Genomic DNA, 19,927 nt, shown 5'->3' with positions numbered 1-19,927 from the left:
AGTAACACACAAAAGCAGCAGGAGACAGAATGATAGTGTTTCACCCTGAACATGCAGGTGGGAGCAGGCCAGCTGGCTGCTTTCTGAGAACTCTGGAGAAGAGTGTACATATCCACCTGGTCTCTCCACCATAAGGGAGACCCACCATGGAACTGGGATAGTAGGCTTCTCCCAATAAGACCTGCAAGCAGAAAGGGGGAGTTGGGACTTGTTGGGATGGATGGGAAGAGGAATTATCTCAATGTTTATTGGGACGAAGGGGAGGATTCCATGTGGGACTTCTGGGCCACAGTGCTGAAAAAGGTTGTGGTGGTTTGAATAAGCAACCAGAATTTTGAATGTCTATCCAGAAAGGAAACTGAGCTGTAAACCTTTTGCAGTTTACCCATCCCTAATATCAGACCAAAAACCCACAGAGTCTAGGCCAATCTAGGTTGAGACTTGGTATAGTAAAGAAGGACAAGCCAACCAAGCTAAGTTGCCTTGGCGGGACATAAGAGGAAAGATCTTGAGAGTACCTTTCTCTTAGGTTATTAAGGGTTTATATATCAGTGGTACGTCCTTGAAGTATATTCTTCAGCATACCAGCAGATACAGGAGCTTTCTGTGAGCAGGTGTCACTGACTTCTCTGCACCTATATTAAGGAGCAGATACCTAGCCACTTTGATAACTGCTGCAGCTTCCAGATTAACTTTAAGGGAAGCATATAGGAGCATACTGCAATCCTTTAATGGAGACTGATTCATTGGCTAATGATCCAGAGAACTTTTTATTTAATATGGAGAAGACCATTTGCCTCCTGCTATGCTAGAAAGCACCTCAAAAGAGGTCATACCTATTTAAAGAAATCCATTATGTATTAATTAAAATAGATCCCTGCTTCCATAATGCCAAAATGCCACTGTGAATAAGAAATTAATCTGGTTTCTTTAGAAAGTGCTAAAATAAAGCTCAACAGTAACTTTAGTTGACTCAGCTCAGTATGGTAAGAAAAATCTTTAATTGGTCATTCTTGGAGAATACCATGAAATCAGACTATGCTCAGGAATGACTATAGCTATAGAAGGATTTTAACTCTCATTTTTTAGATGACTTCTTCTACAGGTTTACTCATACCATCCAGGTATGATAGCCACTGTGCCATCAAACACATCCTGATTGCAATGACTACTGCCTGGAAGCCAATTACTAGAAAACTCTGGAATACTGGGATGGAATAAATCATGAGCTGAAAATTTGCTATGACTCCTTTTATAAAGGGCAGCAACTATAACTGTGATTTACAAGACAAGCAGAACACTTCCCTTTATGACACTTCTTTTGCCTGGGTCACGCAATTGGATAAGGAATTGTCCCAACTTCAGAATATTCAAAGAAGAGTGGCATTTATGGAGTATATTGATGGGAGATAAATGAGCTGACAGAGACCTAAAAATACTACATTGCTAATCTGTTTTATTCACACGCATTTATACGCTTGAACTAAGATAGTAAAGCCATGTGCAGTTATATATTCAAAATCTCCAGCCTGAGTCCTTCTTTTCTCCCTCCCCAGACACAGTACTTCTTTGCTGGACTGTGTCCATCTTACCTTGCTCTAAACACATTATAGATCTTCTGTGTTTGATCTGTCAGTCAGGGCCATTCAAGAAAGTGATGGTAGCTCAGGCAGGTGCCCTGTTCTAACAAAAAGAAGTCATTATAACCTGTTACAGTTGAAAGGCACTTCTGCTTTTTGATACAATAGGTGGACTAATTTCAAGTACTCCATCCGAATGCATCAAGCAGAGCATTAGGCCTAAACCTTTCAGAGACAGTGACAGTTCTGCTGCTATAGCCTTTACATTAACACTTTTGCTGAAGGTTTCTGTGCCTGGGTACAGCATTACCTAGGCCCTGGAACATAGTCGGCTAAAAACAAACCTGGCTTACACAGCTACTCCAGTGGGGAGCCATAAAACAGCTACTCCAGTGGGGAGCCTCTCTAAGGAGAGGAGGAAAGTTCATTTGGGAGAAGAGTGGGCAATCAGCCCAGGGCTGTGGGTCTAAATTTGAAACCCCAAGCTGGGGAACAGTTGCTTTAAATTACTGAGACACCCAAAATTAGTACAGATGTTTGGGGTTAACCTCTCTATGCCTTGGTTCTGTACTATGGGGATAGGGTGACTTACCTATCTCACAAGGGTGTGTTGAAACTTAATTTATTAATATTTTAATGCACACATCCCCTGGCTGCCCTGAGCAGAATGCTTAACTTTTCAGCTCTGCAAACTTTTAGGACTGAGGGGGCTCCCTACAGCCCCATCTCCCCTGCTGAGGTTTGTAGACCATTTTAACTGCCTTATCCTCCCCCCTAGCAGACTATCCAATGCCAGGGCTCCACATCAGAGTTCACAACTGTAGAAGCCAAAATCGACCTGGCCCAAGCCCAGTCCATGACATATAAAGTTTATGCCAATGCTTTCAGAACTGCCATCTTGGCCATCTCCAATAGGATTGCCCTAGCTGTACTCTTTTATAATGATATTGCATCATCGCCAGTTATAGAGCCATCTGAGCATGCATTCTGCACGTTCCTGGACCCTGAGGTGATTAATTACAGAAACCATATTGTGCCAGCCCTAAATAAATCTTCCTTTCTTTATTCAATTTTAAAGTACATAATCCATAAAGCAAATACAAAGATACCGATTTTTTCCCATTCCCAAGTGCTATCATCTACACTTACGATTAATTTAAAAACCCTGATGATATGGCAACAAATGTTTTTCAGAAAGGTCATGTCATTTGTGGAATTTACTCAGAAGTATCTGCAGTAAATACAATCTGCGTCATTAATCATAAAATGCTAGTGAAAGAAGTGAACTCTCTGGGCTACATTTTCAAAAATGTGTTAACATGTTGTCCACAAGGGCCTGATTCAATGCTCATTCAAGCCAATGAAAAGACTTCCACTGTCTTCAGTGGGTCCCGGATCAAGTCCTTAGTGTCCATTTCAACTGTTCACTTGTATGCATCAGAAAAGGCCCTATTTTCAAAGCAGTGAAAAGTGATTTTGAAAATCTGCTTGTAGAAACTTGCATGACAGAGTTTACCCGCAGCAAGGTTTATACTAGGTATAACTGATACATGTACATGAATCATTGAACGGCGGTGTATCTAGTGGAGTTCTGCAGGGATTGGTACTGGGCCTGGTGCTATTCAATGTTTTCACCAGTGATCTGGACGTAAATATAAAATCACTGCTGATAAAATATGTGGATGGCACACAATTTGTCAGAGGGGCAGTCATACAGAGACGCCCGGGTTGTTTGGTAAGCTGGGCCCATTCAAATACAATGCAAGGTTATACATCTAGGAACAAAGAATGCCGGCCATAGCTATAAAATGGGGGACTGTACACTGGAAAGCAATGACTCTGAAAAGGATTGAGGGGTGATAGTGGGCAAGCAACTGGACATGAGGACTCATGGCTATTCTGTGGCAAAAGGGGCTAATGAGTTCCTTAGCTGTATAAACAGGGGAGGAGAAAGTAGGAGCAGGGAGGTGATTTTACCTCTATACAGCCTGGGTCAGACTGATACTGGAATACTGCATATAGTTCTGGTTTCCACATTTTAAAAAGATGTTGAAAAACTGGAGAAAAGAGCCACAAAATATAATTTGAGGGCTAGAGAAAATGCCTTATAGCGAGAGACATAAAGAGCTTAATAGGTTTAGCTAATCAAAAAGAAGCTGGAGAGATGACTTGATTACAGAGTAGAGGTGCCTTCAGGGGGAGAAAATAGTGGGTACTAAAGGACTCTTGTCTAGCGGAGGAAGGCATAACAAGAATCAATGCCTGGAAGCTAATGCCAGAAAAATTCAAATTAGAAATTAGGCCCACATTTTTAATAGTGAGGGTGATTAATACTGGAACAAACTCCCAAGGGAAGTGGTGGATTCTCCATCTCTTTGATGTCATCAAATCCAGACTGGATGCCTTTCTGAAAAAAAAAAGATGTTTTAGCCAAACACAAGTTTTTGGGCTCAATACAGGGATAACTGGGTGAACTGTAATGACTTGTGATATACTGAAGGTCAGACTAGATGTTCTAATGGTCCCTTCTGGCCTTCAGCTCTAGGAATCAGCCCACAAGTTATTTAACATATTTGGGGAAAGGTAACATAAGAAGAGTTGCTGCAACACCAGTTATACCTTTAAAGGCAAAAGGAGTTCAGTTGTATGTTCTATAGAACATCTTTTTCTCAAATTATAAAGAATGCAGGTAATTCTTTAGCATGTATATTCTTGGCTCAGAAGGTGTTCTGTATCTAAGAGGTGCCATTTAATAAAAAGAACAATTGATGTACCAGTTACTATAGAAACTAGGCATCTTTATACTGATGGCGAAATGGAGAGTTGTGTGGAATACTAGAACAGCATAGTTGCTCCGTAGTTACTCAGAGATGCTTTCTTGGTTTGTTTTGATCGGTGATGACTGTTAAATTTTATAGTCAGTTGTATAAATCAATAACAGAGTATTAATGCACAACATGTTGTATAATATAATTACAGATACTGTAGCTCAGGATAAGTTCTGATCTTTGCAGGGTTAGACAAACCAGCAGCTAATCACTTCCTAACTGTAGCCTCTCTCAGGAACACCATTTTCCAGAATTTTCAGAAGTGCTTAGCCAGATTTTCAAAAAAAACTCAGTTCCCCTTTGGAGGCAGCACAATAAATGGCCAGATTTTCAAAAGAACTAAGCATGTTGGGTGCAGAGCTCTGTTGAAAATTACCATAAATGTCACACTAGAAGATACTGAGTAGGGCTGGTCAAAAACTTCCTGTCAAAATTATTTTCTAATGGAAAATTGGGTTTTCAAATGAATGAAATTTTTGTAGAAAATGTTGGCTTTAATTGATTTTTTTTGGTCAGAAACCTCACCAAACTTAAAATTTTTGACTGAAAACTGAAAAACAAACAATTTTGCGGTTTTTGTTTTTTTTTGATGAAAAATCAAAATGTTCTGTGGAAAAAAAAATGTTTTCTAACCAGCTCTACTGCTGTGAGATGGGCTTTTTTAAAAACATGGGCTGTAATTTTACTCCTATGTGCTAATCCGTTGTACCATTGCTTTCCTCTGACACTTCTGCCTGCTTGTGTAATTGTCATTTCACTCATTTCATTCACTTTGCCTGACCTTTATGATTCAGTGAAGAGGTGTGGTCTTGTGACCTGAACATAGGATTGCAGCACACTCCTGATTTATAATCCCATTTGTACACTGACACCCTCTGTGGCCTTGTGCAGGTCACTTAATTCCTCTGCTTCAGTTCCTTCATCTATTAGTGGATATAATAATCACCTACCCAACAAGCTTGTTGTGACCATTAAGTAACCCAGGTAGCTGATATTTGAAAAGTACTTTGAAGAAGGCAATTGTTATATGCTATGGGCCTGCCTCACCACTGCTTTCCACCAGTTTTACACTGGTTTAAATCCACTAATGGAGTAATACAGTGCTGAATAAGGCTCTACTATTCTAAGTACAAAGCTGGAAAAGAACTGATGACTTTCAGCAAGCAAACTGGAGAATAAAAAAGTTGGGCAATTTCTTACCCATTCAGCTCAGAGTTACAATCATTAAAGCTTATAAATAATTTGTTTCCAACACTTACACTCCTATATCCAATTTTAAAAACTGCCATCCCTAAACCTGTCTCTTACTGAGAAAGGAGGAAGAGAGGGATTGTTGTTTTTACTCTTGGGAGGTGCTTAGATTCTTTTTAAACTTTATTTTTATTATCTAGTATGAAACATTAAACACAGAACAAAACATATATAAATACATGCACAAGATGGAAATAGTGTATAAATAACAAACTTCAATGCTCACTATTTGTAAAACCTGGAAAATAACAAAACTAAAACAAATGAAGAAACAAAAAGCTGGCATCATTGAGGTCATGCAGGGCATCAGTTATTAAAGTGACTAAATAGATAAATAAGTGAGAATATAACCTATGAGTATCAGGGACTAATATATACCAAACTGCAAAAATATGCAATAGCATCACGTGTGACAAAACATCCTCATATTTTTTCAAAGTGTTTCTATTTAAGACAGAGTCATTTTTTCCTCACTAATTCAGTAGTAGAGAGCTCGCTAAGCCAGTCTGTGTATGACAGAGGAATTGCAGATTTCCATTTTCTCAAAATAACTCTTTTGGCCACTAAAAAGTTACTGCAATCCATTTCTTAATGTTAACTGGTGATAGCAACTCACGCAGCACCCCTAAAATACAGAGGCTTGGAGAAGGTAGGATAGCAACACTTAAAGTTTTTGAGAGAGCACTAAATGTTGCATTCCAGAACACATGCATTTTTGACAGGTATAGAAGATATGTGAGAGGTTGTCATGTGGCTGTTTGCATCTCCAGCATTCACTGTGTTCCTTAAGCTTAAGCAAATGTTCTGAAGTCCAGTAGTACCTGTTTAATATTTTGTTCTGGAAGAACTGCAAGGATAAAATATCTTTCACAATAAGCCAGATGTCCTCCCACGTTTCTGTTGTGATACTAAGGCTAAGTTATTTTCCCCATTTTTCTTTGAGACTGAGATTGAGAGTCTGATGCAGAGCATTAAGCCACCTATAAGTAATTCCTACAAAGTGCCTTTTGTTTCCCTATTTCTTAACATGTTCTTCTACAGGTGAGAGAGTTGAAACAGACCAATTGTCCCCTATCCTTGCATGAATCCTTGAGCATAGTCACTGAAAGAAGGAACTGTGAGACAGCAGTAGCTGATATTTGTTACATGTGTAATTGTAGGAGTCCAGTCTATCGTCTTGTATTATAATCTTTAATTTTTGTTAATCCTTTTTCTATCCAAATTGTCTTAAGTGTGGAGCTGGCCTTGATCCCGAGGCATACGTGATCCCATTGTGGTAAGAGAAGAGAATTAGTAAGATTGGATGCTGTAATCATCTTGCAAAGACTGGATTTTTCCTTAAGGGTGTGAGTAACCTCTTCAGTATATAAAAGAAGAGAGGGAACTAAGTAGCACAACTAAGATTTTTTCTATCTCAGATCAAGGTGGTGTGCATACAGAGCTACTGCGGGGAAACCACCTTACAATAGGACAGATTTGTAATGCTAGATAATATAGATACAAATCTGGCAACCTCATACCTCCAGTTGTCCAGGATTTTTAAGGGTCCTGTGTGACAAGTGAGGCTGGTTTTTTTTATTCCATATAAATCACATGATAATGGACACCAATTTAAGAACCTAAACAGATAGACTGATGTTTCAGACTTATCACAGCTTTCAGATGATCAGCCTATCCAGTAAATTGGCCAGATTCTCCCCTGTGCCAGAGCTCTGCTCCCCTCTAGAGGGGAGTGTGTTAAAGTTCCCTTATCCTGAGAACTGGCCTTGGTCCTGACACCACCCAGAGCTGCTGCTGGGATGCTCTAAGTCTAAAGCTTGGCTACACTTGCAAATGTACAATGCTGTGAGTTAAACCTGACTTGGTGCAGCTGAGTCGGGAAAGCGCTGCAGTCTGTCCACGTTGACAGCTGCCCAGCGCACTGTCGTGGCCACATTTGCGGCAATTGCAGCGCTATTGGGAGCGGTACATTATGGGCAGCTATCCCACAGAGCACCTTTTCCCATTCTGGTGCCGTGGGTTGTGGGAAGGGGGCGTGGATGCGGGGGATTCTGGGTCCTGTCCCAATGCCCCGTGATGCATCGCTTCACATCCCAGAAATCCCTTTGTTTCCGTCCACCTTTGGCGCCATCTTTCAACGGTTTCTGTGCAGCGCGATCTGTCTGCGGGAAATGGAGTCCGAACTGCTGAGGCGTATGCTGACGAGTCTCGCCAGCACATCACGTTTGGCTGTCGAACTATTCCTTAAGATCCAAAGTGATAGTGAGAGTGAGGGTGAGGAGTCCGACGATGCTATCGAGCCGCGTAATACGTACGACATGAAATTGCTTGTGGCATTCACGGACATGCTGAGCACCATGGAACGAGCACCATGGAACAAGGGGGTGGAGTAGGGAACAGTACAATCACAGATTTGCATATGTCCTGTCTGGTATGCTGTGCAGTGAGTGCTGCATTTCAGGACAGCTATACTCCATGATGATGGGGGTTGAGTGCAGAGGGTAAGAGTCGTGGTTTTCAGGGCTGGGTGGTGAAGATACTGGTGTTGGAGGCAGCGGGTGGCATGAAGAACACGGAAGTTGGGGAAAGTGGGTTGGAGGTGACAGTGGGGCACAGCGGAAAGAGTTTTGGGACAAGGGCTGTAGGGGGGTGGCATTTGCGGTACTGCTCCTCTTTCTGCATGGCTACCAGCTCCTCGATAGCATCTGCTTGACGTTCCAGGATGCTTATGAGCCGATCAGTGCTTTTCTGCCGGTGCGCTGCGTTTTCCTGGTGGATCCTGCTTTCTCTCTCCCTCCAGTCCTGTGCTTTCTCTTTAATAGATTGCCGCATCACTTCTTGCAGCATGTCTTCTTTGCTTTTTCGCGGTCTCTTCCTGAGTCTTTGCAGTCTCTGAGCAGGCGATATGAGGGACAGCTGAGGTCTCAAGGTTGATGCAGCTGTATAGGCAAAATGCAACATTTAACAGAGGCAGCATTGTTTATACCAGACAGAGTAATGATTCCCCCCCGCACTTAAGGAGTAGAAAACACACAGGGTCTACTCAATAGCAAAATTTTCCCGTCTGAAACAGAGCGCACCCATCCCACGGGAGTCTCAAAATGGTGAGTAAGGGGGACTGATTGTTTCAGGGTTGCACTGTCCTCTGGGTTTCTGTGCCTTGGGAAGAGCCAACAGCTTCAGGGAGCACCTACACTGAATACTGCCCCAACATTTTCCACAGGAGTTCGTCCTAGATGAGATCTCACTGCTGAGGGTGACCTGGGAAGCAAGGGAGGGTCTTCTACTGCAATGCGGCTTCCGCCCTGGCCCATATGCAGCTTGCCTGTGTGCAGCAATGGTCCCCCCGCCCCTCGGGCACAGTGGCATGGACATGTTAGCCTGGCTGGGACAAGGACCACGGTGGCTCTCCCGATAAACCTGCGCAAGCGCATTGCACACGTTCGGATAAGACATTCGAGGAGATTACTGAGGCCGATTACCGCGATGTGATAAACCACATCAATGCACTATTCCGCATCTGGGCATGCATGCCTAACCCTCCTCTCTCAAAGAGCCCGCACCGAAAAAATTCCTTCCTGAAAAAAAAAAACGCTTACCGGGAACCTGCTCTTCTGTTTGTCCTCCACCAAGTACCCGCTGCTGCGACTGGCTACCTTCCTCCTGGCTCCTGGCTGCATGGCTCCAGGGATTCCGGGGTGTCTCCATCTGGCCCACCACCATCACTCCCATTTTCCTCCTCCTCTTCCTCCTCCCCCTACACCGGCTCCGAAATGTCCATGGTGGTGCTCGGAGTGGAGGTGGGGTTAACCCCAAGTATTGCATCCAGCTCTTTGTAGAATCGGCAGGTCGTGGGGGGAGCACCCGAGCAGCTGTTTGCGTCACGGGCTCTGCGGTAGGCACTCCGCAGCTCCTTCACTTTAATCCTGCACTGCAGGGCGTCCCGGTCATGGCCCCTTTCCATCATGTCCTTTGATACCTTCCCGAAGGGATCGTAATTCCTACGGCTGAAGCACAGCTGGGACTGTACAGCTTCCTCCCCACAAACACTGATGAGGTCCAGCAACTCGCCATTGCTCCATGCTGGGGCTCGCTTGGCGCGTGGAGGCATGGTCACCTGGAAAGATTCACTGATAGCACTCCACACCATGCTGGGCTGAGCAAACAGGAAGAGGATTTTTAAAATTCCCAGGGAATGTAAAGGGTGGGTCACATGGTTGGTTACCTGAGGCCAGGGCAATAGAGTTTGAACTGATGACCAGAGTGGCTAGAACAGGCATTGTGGGATATTACCAAATAATTCTGGAGGCCATTCACAGCACATTGGGTGGCCACTCTGGCGCCGCAGCGCTGCAGCGACAGCACAATACTTGCTATTCCTCTCGGAGAGGTGGAGTACATGCAGCGCTGCAACCACGGAGATACAGCGCTGCAAATGCCTTGCCAGTGTGGACGGGGAGTGAGTTACAGCGCTGGGGGAGCCTTTACAGCACTGAAACTCGCATGTGTAGCCAAGGCCTAAGAAGTTGTGTCATTGGCCTAGTGTCCTTCATGGACCCCACACTAAGAAAGGATTGGTGCAGCATACCCTAGCTGTCTCTTGCCTCCTCTGGGATCATCTGATATAAAGCTGCAGGTAAAGGCAGAGATGCAGATCTGAATCAGACAAAAATGTGCAAACAGCAAATTCCTTGCTAGAAATTTTCAGCCATATTACAGACCCCCTGCACTACCTTAGTGCAAAGGATCTGGAACTCCCTTGAGAATTTGGCCAAATAGCTTTCCTCCTACACTATATACTTTCCAATAAAAGCCTTCACCCTCTTTCTTTAATACAGAGAACCCAAGAGTTCACTTTGGTGTTCTCAGGTTTTTTTAGTGTCCACATTTCTGTGCCCAGGATACTGTGCACCAACTCTTGCCCTCACAGCCCAAGAGGGACCTGCACTAGCTGGGGTTGGAATGAAAATGGCAGCCATGTCAGGGCAACAATCAAATAGTTTGCAAATATATAACCTCAAGAGATAATAGACAATAAATCCTGCATTTTCATAGCAATACACTGGGATGTAGGCAATGGTCACAGTTGCAGAGATAACTGAATCTCTGATCTCTTCCGGTCTTTTTGAATGCACTGCCTCTCAGGTGTCACTCCTGGGGCCATCACCTCTCTCTTAGGGTGGAATCACGTGATGCTCCCATTCTTAGACCGGGTCTTAGTGCTACCTGTAATTTCCTCAGCAGGCCTGACTTACGTTCACTAGCTGCAGTCCTGCTCCCTCCAGGAGCCGTGACTGGTAGTTAATACAGTGACCAGATAGCCTTCTTAAAGCCCAGTATTATATTCATTTAGTACCAAAGGGTATTAGAGAAAACTGATTTTAAAAAAGTAAACAGGCTATACATATGTCTAGTTTACCAGGTGCCTATTTATCTAAGCTTCCTATAGACCCCCGCAAGAATGCTAGGGTCAGGTGGCATAACCTCTGCCTTCAATTCACAAAACAGTTCACTCCCATCTGCTTCAGGGAGAGTATCCTTTAAAAACTGCTCAGTCTTTTTGATCACCCCCCTCATGCAACCCAGAGACTAAGTCACTTTTTAACTGTTTATCTGATCTGATGTGATCTGTTAGCTCCTAGCACTGGCATAACCAATGTGCAACTTTGGGTTGGAGCCTGAAAGGAGGCCATTGTTCTGTAGTTGCCCCCTTCCCCCAAGTGTTTGTTGGGTGGTTGTTTATCTAGCTCCTTTGTGTTGTTTTCCTACTTGTTTTTTCAACAGCCCCTTATTAAACTAGACCAAGACAATTATACAGGAACTTCACCTCCCTGACCAGATCGCATACAGTATTCATAACATCACATATCAATATTCTGAGATCATTATATAGCAGCTCCACACCTGCCACAGCAATGACTCCCATTAATGTCCACTATGGAATTAAACTTAACAACAGTAGCTCTTTTCCCTCAGCAGGATGCCTTTAGGCTTGTCCAGAAGCTACCTAAAGTACTTTGCCCTGTTGTCTAAAGCAAATCTAGGTTACAAATGAAGGGTTGGAGTGGGATCCTAGTTGATGAACTTTTCTTTGATTAGAAATATGCTCTTTGCTGATTGGCATTTCAGACACTTCAAAACAAGGGGAAAAGGTCACACAGGATGGATATTCTTGTTCATGCTTTGTTGTTGTGATGGTGGGGACTTCTTCAAAGGTTTTTAATCATGAAGACTGCTCTTCTTTCTGACATCAGAAGAGGTCATTCTTCAAAGAAAAACTTTAAAGTGGTTGGTGAAGAGGAAATTCAAATGTTTATTATGACCATGATGATTCACCGGGGTGGGTGGGGGAGAGACAGAGCCTACCAAAATATTTCTTTTTTTTTACTCAAAAAATTACAATAAAACTGTAGTTACTCTAGTAAATCTTTGGCAAACACACAAAGACTAACATATTGCCAGATCTTTGGGGTCAGAGATTGTGCTATCCTATGTGTTAGTGTGGCTCCTACAACATGTGGAGATACCGTTATCATTGTGCCAGGGCTTGTGACATTCTGTATTGGCGGGTGGGGTGCTGAACTGTCAAGCAGAACAGAGAGCTTTGGGTTTCTGTGTGATTAGACTTATGAAATGTAGGAATAAAAAAAATGTAGGGTGGGATTTTCACAACTTTGCTCTGGCTGTTTCCATTGGGAGTCTGACCAGAGTTAAGCCAAAAATGGGTACCCCTGAAATTCCACCCTCAACTGTTAAATATAATCTCTTCTTGTGTTAATGTGAGCACAGGCAATGATCTTAGTTTAGTATCCATTTATTGTGTGATGTTATGATTAATCAATATCTTATACCTTATATATTCATTGTATGGTAATTAGAATTGATTTGTAGGATTACAAAAGTATGACTGATCAGTATTTAGAGGAACTATGTAGTAGACATAAGACAGAAGCTGAAATGAAAGAAACTGTAGGTTGAGGCCTGCAAGACTTTAGCTTAGCTATTTTGGGATTTGGAGACAAGAAATGATGGCATAAGTCAATGACCGAGAAATAACCTGAAAGATTATGGGAAAAGAGGTACCAACTGGTAATATTGGAAAATATAGCTGGGAAGATAAAATTTAAATTATAAAATGCTGCAACAACAAATATTGTCTCCAACATGTGCCTAACTGCAAGATAAAGGTGGTAAGTCAATGTTAATGAGAAACTACACAGCCTATAGAATTCGGGGTCCCTTGTGTTTCTAGGGGACACAGACCAATAAGAAAGAGAGGGTTACTTTCATGAGCAAAATGTTGGTATAGACAGAATCATAATATAAAAAAGGGTGCCCATAACAGTAAAATTGAGCTTCCTATGGGAAACTCTAGCAGGACCCACTCCCATATTGATGATCAATCCATGAGAGGGCCAACAGACTCTAACACCATCTCGGAGGATGTGAGTATGTCTGTAGGTATGACTGGTACATATCAGGAGAATGTGAAATAAATAGGGTAGAGACTAAAAAATAATAATCTTGCTTCTGGCCTTGCTTTTAGCTTAACCAGGCTGAATAAACAAACAAGAGAATGTAAGTGAAAGCACAAGGCCTCCCCCACCCCTCCTTCCCTCTCCCCCCACCAGCCTTGAAAATAAGGGGCTAATCCAGCAAGGGGTTGCTATGGCAACCAAGCAGCTGGAAGGGAGGGGAAGGTGTAAGGAGGAGACAGCAAAGTCTGCAAGAAAGTGACCATGGCCAAAAATAACCCCGCTCCTTACCCCTCCCATCAGGTACAAAAGAGGTGGTCTCATTGCACCCAGACCCAAGACCCCCCAGAAGGGAACATGACCATATATTGGAAGGGGTGGTACCGGGGGAGGGGCACTACAAGTATAATTAAGTTTGCCAAGAATAGGGAGGAGAAGAGGGAGCTCCATGGTTGTGTGGAGCTAGGAGTTAGGAGATGGGAATTCTATAGGCATATAGAACAGTAGAAGAGGGAGGGGAAGAGGAAAACTCTATCGGCGTATAGAGGTTAAGCCCAACTGGTTTGAAGGGCTTCGGAATAAGCTTGCTTGTTTAGCCCCAATAAACCCATCGAATTGCCTGCAGACAACTGTTATTTTCCGTCGAACTGTGTCTGTGAACTGAGAGGGAGAAGGGAGCTCGAACCCCACCAATAGTACATGGTACTTATCTTTAGGAATTATATATGCTGTGACATTTATGATTCTGTTGGTAACTTTAATAAAACTGCTAAAAGATAGATGTTCTTGTAAGTGTGTGTGTTCTTTGCCTATGGTTTCATGTGTTCCTTTGGGCTTTAGATCCAGAGCAAACAGAGATAATTCTGTTGAACTTGAGACTGTAGCCACCAGAGTTGAACCCACTGGAGTATAATTAACATTAAATAGAATAAAAGGCTACAATATTTTGAGCAATAGGGCAATTTAAAGAATATAAAGTGAATGTTTATCATTTAAGTCTGATATAGAGTGTCAGGCCAATGTTGGCAATGCACAGCAGAGAGAAGATTTTGTACACGGATGACCTGGAGTTGTCCCAATATAAACTACTGGAAGACTAGAAACAAGATTCTTGGGTGTAGTTATGAAGTATTAGATATTATTTGACTAAATGTTTGACCTACATCCATTGGAGTCTTTTTATTGTCTTTATGGGCTTTGACTCAGGCCCTTAGTCAAATAATATTGCTATTAGGTGATGGCCTCAGTAAGAAATGGTATGGAATGGATAATATTGGCACCACTGTTAGACAAAAAAAATTCAAATTCAAATATCAGAAAGGTGAATCTTGCAATAGGTCAAGAGAGTGTGGTTTCAGTAACGGATATTGGACCATATCCTGGGTCCAGTTTACATTGCATTAAGAGGTTAATTTTCCCCAAACCACCATGTGAAGAGGCTGGACTGAGGCAACTGTTCCTCAAATAGCCAGAACAAGGTGAGAGGAGAGTGGGCATGGGCAGGTGTGGAGAGCCTCAGAGGTTGGAGTTGAGTTTCCCTGAGCAGCCCTACGCATATCCCAATCCCACTTCTCTGTCCCTGCTGGTGTCTTACTGCAATGTATTAAATTGGCTAGTTTGATAGTAAAGCTAGTATCTTGATGTACTAATACATGAGAAAAGTGGATTTGATTTAACTACTCAACTCTCAAACCTCAGGATAGGAGCAGTGGAAGTACTGCAGCACATGTGATTAACATATCACTTTGGGACATCCGTTATTGCTACTAATTTTATATAGCTCAATCACTGTGATCTTAAAAGAGGCTGCTCCCTGGGCTTGAGAGACAAAGCTGCCGCTGCTGACACCCAGGGACAATTCTACTTAAATAGTGTAATTGGGGACTTCATATGAAGATATTAGAGAAAACACTGCAAATACAGAGACCAACCCTAGACCAGCATAGTCGCATGGCCGCCCAGAGGATTCAGGGGGCCTGGGGCAAAGCAATTTCGGGGGGCCCTTCCATAAAAAAAAGTTGCAATTCTATAGAATACTATATTCTCATGGGGGCCTGGGGCAAATTGCCCCACTTGCTCTCTTTCCCCCCCCCCGGGCGGCCCTGCATGGTCGCAACAAAATGTAGGGCCCAATAATGTGTATTCTGGAGCTGGACAGCCAAGGGAAATCTTGATACCAGTTCTCCCCTCTAAATGACTTTTAAATAGATCTCTGACAAAAAAACATGCCCCAGGCCTGCAGTTTACCAGTACTTTACAGTAAGGCACACTCTTAATCACAAGCCTGCTCATGCATTCTTGATTCCTAACATTTTTCTGCTGGTGTTTGGATGTGAACTGTACTTCGGCAGCATGCACCTGTTGCAGCACTCTTTGGTGCTCAGTGGTGGGTTTGAATGACTTGCTGAGCCCATCCACACTAAGCAAGGAACATTCATTGAATGAAACAGTTCAATGCAACTCTTGTTCTTCAACCAGGTTATTGTATCCACATAGCAACAGTGATTGTGACTAAATCATCATCACACTTTCCAACCACTAGTGAGGCACACAGAGCCCAGCACAGTTGGTGATTGACAGGCTTCTGGGTAATTTCTAAATGTGAGATTAGAGTCATGGGATGGTATTACGAGTAATGGATGAACTGGTGCAGCAGCAAAGCTTGTAGCTTCAGGATGAGCTTAGGGAGAAATAATTGTAGACTGGATGAGCTAAAGGTCTGTTCCCAAGTTTTGCAACCAGCCAACCCTAACCCTAACCCTCCCTGCAGTAACTAAGTGAAAAATAATGCCAGAAACCATTGTTGCAACCCCTTAAATTAGCAATGTTAATTGCATTGCATACATGGAAAGCAGCTGTCCCAGATGTTTTACAGGCATTGATAACGTTGGCTGTTTATAGTGCTGGACTTTAAGAAAGCACAGTAAACATATATTGCAAAGCACACAGAGCAATAGGCATATAGTACAGTGTCTAGTTGTATAATGCAGGACTTGAGACAGAGTAATGAACATATTCACATAATAACTGAGATGTAGAAAAACACTTGATTGCATGAATGCAGCAGCTCACTGGGTGTCATTCCAAAGCTCATTCATCTTAGCCACTGATGGCAGCTGTTGTATACAAGCTGCACTTTGTATCCATGGGTGTAAGAAAGATCACACAGCAGCCAAGATGCTATTAAAGCTTAAAGAGCAAATGTGTGTTTGGCTTTACTTTGTTTTTTTCCAGCTTGTTATTGTGATCGCTAGAGAGCCAACTTTAAAAGAGCAGTGTGAGAAGGCTAATTCACCCTTGTGAAATGTTTGCATGCTATCTGAATCCACTGCTGCATGATTTTTCTCTGAATTATAGTATCATTACGTTGCCTCTTGCAGAGACTTACAAAAACGGCACCCATTGTAGTTGCTGAGGAAACACCCATGAAATGTTTTCTCAAACAGAGAAGCAAAACAATTTAGCCAGGAACAAAGTAATACGCGCAGAGGCTGGGTAGGACTGGCGTTGTTATAGGTTGAAAAAGATTGGAAAAGTGGTGGTGGCAGGGTAGAGGGGAAGGCAGAGAGTCAACACATGCACACAGAGTAGTGCAGAAATAGAGAGGTAGAGATTTAAGAACGGAGAATGGGATTTTCAGAGATGCTCGGGGTTGTCCTAACAGTCAATGGTAAAACTTCCATTTTGTCCAACACTGAGCACTCCTGAAAATCCCACCCTGACTCTTTGGCAAGTGGCAGCCACACAGAGGCATTCCCTTACCATGTTCAATTGTGAGCTGATCAGATCTCACATGCTAAGCTGGTTTGGGCTAAAATGGGAGACTTCCTGGGAAGTACCCAGAGGCTGCAGGATGGGAGGCTAGTGATTCAGTTGCTTCAGGGAGGCGCTGTTTCCTTAGTTCTTAGACCAGTGTTGCAGTATGGTGTTAGGAGGCACTGTTAGTGGAGGGGCATGCTTTTACAGGAGATTTAAAACTAGGGACTAGAAGATCAAGAGATGCTCTGAATGGAGATTCACAGCAAAGAAACTCTCTTCCTTGCTCAAGTTATAGCTCTATTACCTATCTTAGATCAGAACCCTTCTGCTAAGCATACTTGCCCCAAGTTGATAGACAGATGCTAAAATGAAACATCTGTTCCCAGTTGGCAGTCAATTCTTTTGCCTCCTTCCTGTTCAGTACAATGTCACCAGAAAACAATGACAGTCAGTCATCCTTCCAAAAGTCATTGTGGGAGCTGGTGCAGGTAACTGAACCAACCCCCTCCACCTTGGACCTGTAATATGGACACATCCTGTCAGCACAAACCAGTGGTCAAAGTAGATCAAAACAGGAAGTGTATGGGGTAGGAGGGGGCTCACCAGTTCTGGGACTCTATTTTGTAAGAGTGGGGGGAGTTATGGAGGTAGAACAAAGGACTGGGGGATTGTAGAAGACAGGATCAGTTTACTGGAAGCTATGAATTTTTATCTCCCATGGATAGGAAGAGGTAAATATCTACTGGGTGATGATAAGTGACTTACAGAACAGGTCACTAGAATGACATTCAGATGGTTGGTTTTCCCAAAAGCAAAGAGTACGCCAAACCCAAGGAATTTTTGGAAAATATAATCCAGGGTAATTTTGGACAAGAATAAGTGATTATCCCCTGTTTATAGGGCGTCACCTACTGTCACAGGTTCCTTCACTTTATGTGTTTCCTCAGTCTGAATGACTGAGACAGCAAACACGGGGCACACAATACATTAATCTCCCTGTATAATGCCACACCTCAATTATGACCTCATACTTCTCCTACAAACATAACACCCTGCATCCTCAAGCTCTGCACATAAGTCAATGCTGTGTTGTTCAGGGAGAAATTAAATTTTAAGATTAATGTGTTGGGTGAAGCATGTTTCCTTATCTGCTGGAGGCATAGGGAAGTTCTATGTGCAGCTGCAGAGTCTGTCATTGTCCACGGAAACTAATGAGCTACGCTATGGGAAATTTGGTGTTCCGTGGTCGATCTAATTTTGTTTTCATAATTTCATGGCAGGGCACCTACAGCCTTGAATAGGTGCCCCTTTTTATTTTACTTTTTTAATATAATAAGTAATATGCTGATTTATACTCACTGAGGATCTGTCCTGTACTGTGTGTATGCACTAAGGTACAACTAAAAGTTGCCCCATAACTTGGCATTTCCTTTCTCTTAGGGATTTGTGTGATGGGGTCCCCGAGGTGAAACCTGGGACCGCTGAGTCCTCCAAACCCATCAACCTGGGTTGCCTCTCATACTGTGATGCTGATGTCAAGCTACAAACATCTGATAGGCATTACAGTTACACAGACATCCACAGGCAGGGACACTCCTCTGGTCCAGCCATTCATGAACCCATCCCGCAGCTCCTCAGTCTTGCATTCCAGAACTGTACTATCTTGCACTGGTCAGAAGCCTGATCACTGTAAGTTCATTATTTAGTTCGCCACATCACAGGAAAGTAGACATGCACCAGCCTTTGTAACCTGAGCTGATTTCCCAAGCACTTTAGACAATCTTGCTGGTAAAGATAAAACATTAAAATAAGTTTATTAACTCCAGAAAGATAGATTAAGTAATTATAAATGGTAGGCATAAAGGTGAGAGATCATTACCTTAAGAAATAAAAATAGAAACATGCATTCTAAATCCTAAACTTTTAGTCTAAGCAAGAGTTAAATCAAACAGCCTTTCTTACCCTGACAGATGGTACAAGCAGGTTACAGTTCCTCAATACACAGGCAGGAACTACCTTTCAACCTGGGACCAAACTTCCCCAGTTCAAAGTTTTTTTGCTCCAGACGTTTTTCTAGGTGTTGAGTTGGGGTCGGGGAGGAGAGGGGGAGAGGCCAAGTGATGATGTCATTGTCTCTCATTTATATTTTCTTTCAGCTTGCTGGAAAGATTTTTGCTGTGATGTTGGTTAGTCCGCCCCTATGGTGTACATGCCTTCTCCGAGAAGTCTCTGGGATAGTGGATTGTGTGTTGATGAGCCATTAAAGCCATCGGCCTATTAATGGCTATTCCTTTACTGTAACTGAAAGGCTGGTTGTGGGTGTTTCCAATCTCATAACATATTTCAGTAACACATATAGCAATATTTCATAATTTCACATATAATTATAGCATGTACAATTCAACAGGATATTAATGGTCAACAGATTAAGACTTTTAAAATGATACCTCACAAGGCATAGTTTGTACAAAACACACCATAATCATATTACTGGTGAATTTAGGAGTTCCAGGGTGCTACTTTAAGGTATAGTGTCCCAGTTTGCATTGGGCAGATGTTGCACTGAACTAACCTGAGCTGATTTTGAAAAAAGGTTGTGTGAGTAATAGTGTGTAGCTTTGATGTAGTAAGATTTGTGCTTTCATTTTACAGTGTGATTAGTGGGCGACTATACAGAAAGCCAGGGGGTATTTACTCCTTGTTTTCCCTCCCAAAGGCCCACATTCAGGTACATTTTAAAGTCAAAAAGATTTATGTGCACACACATCTGAGGGAAAATGTTGGGCCCAAGAGAGACAGACACTAATACACAATTAATAATTCAAAATAAAACTTAAAATAGCAGCTTCATATTAAAAAGTCTTTGAGATAGTACGATTGGTAATTTCTTTCTCATTGCAGTTAGAGTGGAATAATATCTGAGAGTGAAAGGGCCTTTTTGCAGTTTTACTCAGTTATATTATTCATTTTCATTTTCTTCTTATTAACTATTGTTGAGTGTTGTGCATTAAACAGCTGCTGTATCTCATCCTGG

This window comes from Trachemys scripta, chromosome 1 (assembly GCF_013100865.1).
Source record: "Trachemys scripta elegans isolate TJP31775 chromosome 1, CAS_Tse_1.0, whole genome shotgun sequence".
Lineage (NCBI taxonomy): Eukaryota > Metazoa > Chordata > Testudines > Emydidae > Trachemys > Trachemys scripta.
Note: the sequence above shows the minus strand (reverse complement) of the source record.